We start from the raw sequence: 7329 nt of genomic DNA, 5'->3' as shown, positions 1-7329 counted from the left end.
TTTTTCCTGAAAGCCTGGCCACTAAGTGAAGAGCTGTTTCGTGAAAGAGTATCTAGGTTAATTGTACTGGGGTAAACTGTGTTGTACTCTAATCTAACTTTAAATACCCCCGAACATTTTGTGAATTAAAAGAAGAAATCGATGGAACTATGAAAGCAAGTTTGTGGAAATAATACACATCCTTTTGGAAGTGTGCACATAATTAAGGTTTATCATTCTTACCCATAGTGGATGGTGGGTGGTGGAGGGGGCACAAGGAAGCTATTCCTATTAAAAATTCTGCTTTCTGTGCCATTTTCTTCACTTTTCTGTGGCTCAGTTACCTTGCCCTGAGACTGTTCTTAAAAATAAAGTCATAGCACAAAAAAACATAGTGGAAGTGAACTAAAGGCTAAAACACAGAGTGCTTGGATCACATGGAAATAGACCACCTGAACTCCAGACTGAAGATGTGCAGGAGGTGCCACTGCTTCATCCCCTTCTCTGGGTCCCCATACACAAAACGAGATGCTTTTGGCTTCATCAAAATACAGTACACAGTTTAAAGTAGTTCATTTTCAACTAGAAACTGGTGTTATTCAAGTAATTTGGTGAGTATGTCTTTGAAACCACAGTGTCAAAATTCTCATTATATTGCATTTATTTAGTATGTTTTGTGGAGGAAAATCATTATTTTATACCAATTGTAAAAAGGTAGTGTTCCCTCAAATGGTGTGGCTTTTCAAGGGCAGTTATAGAAAAGACTAGTAACTAAGTGAAGAAGAAGAAAAAACAAATTGCAGTATAATATAATACAATCTCCTTTTAAAAAGGGCATATACCCATAATGCTTACATGTTTCTGGAAAGAAAACTCAGAAAATACATACAAGAAATTGCAGCACTGGTCTTTTTGGAAGGGAGGAGTGTGGCAAGAAAGAGTTATGGGCACTATTTTTAGTATGAAAGCAAGATTTTTTAATAGCTGCTGCTGCTAAGTCGCTTCAGTCGTGTCCGACTCTGTGAGAACCCATGGATAGCAGCCCACCAGGCTCCTCTGTCCATGGAATTCTCTAGGCAAGAATACTGGAGTGGGTTGCCATTTCCTTCTCCATTTTTAATTGCAAAACAGCAAAATAACAAATCCTTCAGTGGTTTCCCACAGACTAAAGAAAGGAGTTAGATTTCGGGTCCGGGCATTGACATAGAGGACCCTGCAGGATCTATCTGGCCACATAGGCCGCACCCATGCCCCCATGTATCTCCTTACTGCTCCACCAAATTACTCACCACTCCCTGAATGCACTAGGCAGCCCTGAACTTCTGTGTTTTTGTGCTAGGTGTCTCCCCTGTCACCAGCATGCCCTTTCCAATCTCACCTGTCAGAAAACTCCCTCTCATTCTTCAAAATCAAGGTCAATCAAAATCAAGGACAACACTGTCTTATTGTTATGTCTTTCCTGATCACCCTGAACCCCGATCCCTCCCCAGTCAGGTATGCCCAGACGTGTTTTCCTCGGGTTGAAAGCTTGTGATTCACATGATATGCTGTGAATGGGCTCCTCCTGGGCCTGCCCAGCTGCTTGGGTCACCATTTTCCAGTCGAAGGAAGCAATGGCTGAAGGTAGGGTATGGGATGCATGCAACACCCACCCCAGGCTGGGTGGAGCATTCACTCACAAATGTCAAGGCATCTCTCCCAGCTTTCACTCAGAGCCAAAAAACTGCTTCCTGAACCCTTTCCCTTAAGACTGTTAGACCTGAAGCCAGGGGCTTATTGGCTTGATCCATTCTAGGACCGGGGAAGATGGTACTCTGACTACCTATGCTATTTTTACTTGGTAAGACAAGTTAATTCTTCATAACAAGCTTCCTTGGGGATATGTTAGCCAATGCAAACTTAACCTTAGATTCAAAAGAAAACTCCCCATCAAAACATCCAGCCTCAGTTTTTTAAAAAAATACAAGGAGAGAAAAATAATCTATATAAAGAAGTTTCTATGATATATGCAGAAGTTTGCTTCATCTTTCATGTCCTCACACCCAAGGTTAAATGATCACAAACAAAACTATAAGAAACACTCACTTAAAAATAAGCAAGAGCAGCCAGTGAAATTCTGAAAGAGAAAGACCATAAAAGGACACTGACCCTATCAGAATTAAAACATACTGGGATGTCTCAGCAATTTAAAAAGTGCTTGTGAACTTCCCTAGTGGTCCAGTGGCCAAGACTCCATGCTCCCAATGCAGAGGGCCTGGGTTCAATCCCTGGTCAGAGAACTAGATCCCTCATGCCTCAACTTAAAGATCCTGCACACAGCAATGAAGATCTCGCATGCCACAAGTAAGACACAGCACAGCCAAATAAGAAAAAAAAAAATGCTTGAATAAAGAATGAGACCAATGGAAGAGAATTAGGAAATCCAGAAATTAAACCATGTACATGATGTTAGTATTTGCTAAAGATATCATCTCTAGTAGGTAGACTTATAAAGGACTTTATACTACTGGGTTGTGAACTGAAAAAAAAGTACAAAGTTTTATCTATATTTCAAACTGTACAACTAAATAAGTTTCAAATGAATTGAGCATTTAAATGTAAGCAAGAAACAAGAAAACCATAAAAGCATGTCAAGAAACATGGTAAATAAAGAATATACACAGTTAACACATACCAAAAAAAACCCCCCAATATAAATGGCCCTAAAACATGTAAAAATATACTGAACCTCAGTCATCATTTTAGAAATGCAAGTTAAAATTACACTGAGGTATTATTTCTCACCTGTCAGGTGGACAAAACTCTAAACGCTTGACAATACATTCTACGGGTAAAGTTGTGGGGCAGCAGATACGCCCACACAGTACATGTGGAAATATAAATGTTATAACCTGAATCGAGGGCAAATTGACAATATCACAATTACCAACACATTTACCTTTTGCACCTATTACACAGATGCAATTGCCCATGTAAGAAATGATACATGTTCGTGATTATTCATTGCAGCACTGTTTGTAATTGCAAAAGATTGAACACAACCCAATTGTCCAATAATAGGGTATTGGTTAAATAAATGTTGCCACATCCACACAATGGAATACTATGCCATTGCTCAAATTGAATGAAAGTATTATTTTCTATGTACTAATATGGAAAAAAATTTCTAGTTTATATTGTGAAAAAAGAGAGGCAGAACAACATCTAGAGTATGCTTCCTTTTGTATAAGAAATGGAGACTATAGGAATAATTACTCATATTTGCTTGTGATTGCATAAAGAAGAACTGCAACACAATTAAGTAGGATTACTGATTGCCTAAAAAGGACTGGTGAGAAAGAAGTGGATGAAGACAGCAGAAGGGATTATGCTTTAATATATGTCTTTCCATATTACTTTAACTTTTGGCTACTGTGAATGCATTTCCTTTGCAAAAATAGAAATAACATTTAAAAACATACTCTGCAGAAAATTTTTGCCAAAGTCAGAGCTAAATAACACAAAGGCAGAGTCTATTTCTTCTAAAGCATAAGCTCCAAGTAAAATGTGTTTCATTGTATTTATTAACTTCGCTTTCTTATTAAGATCTTTTGTGATCCTTTGCTTGGTGTGATAGCTCTGACATATGTCAAACGACGATGTCAATATTGGCTGGATAAGTGTGAGGAATACTATAGTACATTATTAGGTCCAAGATTATAAAAAGTTACCTATAAAATGTATAACATAGATTTCCATCAATTATTCATTGAGAATTTATATGGCATAGGACAGCTGAGTACTTTGTGGGTAAATAAAAATGTGATTCTTGGCTTCAAGAAAGTGACATTTGATGGTCAAAAAGCAATTAATCATTTCCAAGTGTGAACTTAAAACCAGGATTTCCTCTCTAAGATTAAGCCACTAAACATCATGATTGTTAGGGAAACATACTTTGAAATCTTTTTCAGACTATGTGGCCCTGAGGCTGATTTTATCCTCCACTGTACCAACCCAGGTTTTACAATGGTGTTCTGGATCAGAGGGGTATCATAAGTCAAGCTTTCCTTTTCACATCTCTATTAACATCTTTTTCTTCATCTTCAGCAGAGGCTTGCTTGGTCCTCACTCTGTTTTTTGCCAGCATGTCTCCGTCTCCCATTCTCTTTGACGTTGTTCAGTCACCTAGAAAGATGTGCAGTGGCATTCACAGGCAATGATTGGCATCAGATTTTCCTCATTATTCTGCCATAGAGTCAGCACTGAAATCGATGGGAAACCAAGTGCAATCACATAAAATTGATTGCCATTTGGGTCCTATTGATTATCCTGCCAAATCTATGACAAGAAGAATAGCTGCGCTGGATGGCAAAAAGGTAGTGACTACACATGCTTCAGCTGCCATTTGAGGTTGGCTAACATAGCATCTGCCCATTGATCTAGATCAGAAAGTAAGAAAGAGATGCCTTTACAGAAAAGCAGGCTAGTGGAGGGAAAATGCTTATTCTTGTCCACTAATGATGACCTCTTAAACTTACCTTCAAGGACAATCATTCAACAATGCTCCTTTTTTCTAACCTCGAAATTTGTTTGAGAACTGAGGACCTCTGGGGACCATCTTGGACTGAGGTACTATAGATTACCCTCTCACTACAGACACACAGAGATGCTTGATAGAATAAATGAACAATAACTTGCAAATATGTAGTTTAGTTCAAATAAAGGAAAGCAAATTCTTACAATGCAAAACTAAGAGGAAATCGAAAACAAGGCTCCACGGGTTTGGGCTGGGGATGGGTACAGCATCTGATCCAGCTAAAGTTCCTTGTGGCCAAGTACTGGGATTTAATGGCCATATAGGGACAGAAGATATGGCCTTGGGTCAATGAAAGATGAGATGGAATGTCTTTTGTTTTCTAAAACCAGATTTCCAAAAGAGTGGTCCCTTCACTGAGGGTAGAAGAACCCTGATCGGCTCAAGGATTTAACAAGGAGGTGGTCTCCACCCACAACTTTAAATGGATTTAAAGTTTCTAAGAAAATGAAGCCACAGGTTTCTGCTAGATATGTAGTATGAATTTTCACTACTTATATGGTATGAGAATCCCTGAGCTGAAAAATCAATATTTGCTTCAGACCAATAAAATCCAAGCCACCTGGCTGAAAGAAATGGAAACACATCCTGTAGGGATCCTTCTACAATCCAGGACACATGGGTCTTCAGAAACGTGATGGCTTGAAAAATATTGGTCAAAATATTCTTGATATTCCACTTAATTCTGGGCAGGCTCATGACTGCATTGACCAGAGTACAGCTGAAGTGATGCTACATTATTTTTTTTCATTCTTAAAAAAAATTTAATTTTATACTGGAGTACAGTTGATTTACAATGTTGTGTTATTTTCAGGTATACAACTAAGTGATTCAGTTATACATATACAAGTGTCTATTCTTTTTCAAATTCTTTCCCCATTTAGGTTATTACAGAATATTGAGCAAAGTTCCCTGTGCTATATAGCAGGTCATCATTGCTTATCTATTTTAAATATAAGCAGTGTGAAATGTCAATCCCAAACTCCCAGTCTATCCTTCCCTCCCTCCCCATCCTTTCCCTCAGTAACCATAAATTCATTTTCTAAGTCTGTGTTTTTGTTTTTATAAATAAGTTCATTTATATCATTTTTTATATTCTACCTATGAGATATTTCTTTCTCTGACTTACTTCACTCAGTATGGCAATTTATAGGCCCATTCATGTTGCTGCAAATGGCATTATTTCATTCTTTTTTATGGCTGAGTAATATTTTATTGTGTGTGTGTGTGTGTGTGTGTGTGTGTGTATACAAGGCTTCCCTGGTGGCTCAGCGGTAAAGAATCTGCCTCCATCTGTTTGTGTCATCTTTGATTTCTTTCATTAGTGTTTTATAGTTTTCTGCATACAGGTCTTTTGTCTCTTTAGGTAGATTTATTCCTAGGTATATTTTTTTCTTTTCATCACAATGGTGAATGGGATTGTTTCCTTAATTTCTATAATTTTTCATTGGTAGTGTATAGGAATGCTAGGGATTTCTGTGTATTAATTTTATATCCTGTGACTTTACTATATTGATTAGTTCTAGGAATTTTCTGGTGGTATCTTTAGGGTTTTCTACGTATAGCATCATGTCATCTACAAACAGTGAGAGTTTTACTTCTTTTCCAATCTGGATTCCTTTTATTTCTTTTCCTTCTCTGATCGCTATGGCTACGTGGGATGGGGTGGGAGGTGGCAGGGAGGTTCAAGAGGGAGGGGACATATGTAAATCTGTGGCTGATTCATGAGGATGTATGGCAGAAACCAATACAATATTGTAAAGTAATTATTCTCCAATTAAAAATAAATAAATTAACAAAAAGAAGTCTTGAACTGACCACCTTGTTTGCTGAACCACTTATGCTAGAGCCCTAAACCTCTGCATAAAGAAGTATCACCATTCTGAGACTGCCATGTTGGAGAGTTCACATGTAGGTGCTCCCACGCTACATGTCAGCTGAGCTGTTAACTGATAACCAGAACCCAGAACCAACTGCCAGCCCTGAATGTGAGCCATCTTGGATGTCTAACCCAGTAAAGCCTTCAGATGACCCTAGGCTCAGTTGGCATCTAACTGCCAAACCATGAAAGAACTCAAGTAAGAGCTACTCAGTCAAGTCCTTCCTGAATTTCTCACCCACAAAAACATGAGCAACATAGTCATTTTAAACCACTATGCTCTGGAGTAATTTGTTTGTAGCAATAGATAATCAGAAAAGGTGGGGGGAGAAAATCTGAGGAAGAGATGCTCCCTAACACAAATTATGAACATGAGAAGAAAGGATCCTCAATGAGGGAGAAGTCCACAAACAATATTCAGGAAGATACTAAGAACTAGAGACATTGTAATAATCTAAAAGAGATAATGTGATGTATGTTAAATGATTAAAGATGAGATCAGGCATTCAGGGTGGTAAAGAATATTTACGTATAACTGAATCACTTTGCTATACACCTGAAACTAACACAACATTATTAAATCAACTATAATATAAAATGAAAAAAATTAATCATTAAAGAAATTTGACACACACTCTGCTAGTGATATGGGCTTCCCTGGTGGCTCAGACAGTAAAGAATCTGCCTGCAATGTGGGAGACCTGGGTTTAACCCTTGCATCAGGAATATCCCCTTGAGAAGGGAATGGGAACCCACTCCAGTATTCTAGCCTGGGGAATCCCATGGACAGAGGAGCCTGGTGGGCTACAGTAAATGGGATCTCAAAGAGTCGGACACAACTGAGAGATTAACACTTTCATTATTAGTGATACTGTGGAGAATCAGGAAGGCACTTTCA

The sequence above is a fragment of the Cervus canadensis genome, chromosome X (genome assembly GCF_019320065.1).
Source record: "Cervus canadensis isolate Bull #8, Minnesota chromosome X, ASM1932006v1, whole genome shotgun sequence".
In the NCBI taxonomy this organism is placed as follows: domain Eukaryota; kingdom Metazoa; phylum Chordata; class Mammalia; order Artiodactyla; family Cervidae; genus Cervus; species Cervus canadensis.
The sequence above is the reverse complement of the archived record's forward strand: the minus strand, read 5'-3'. Positions refer to the sequence as shown.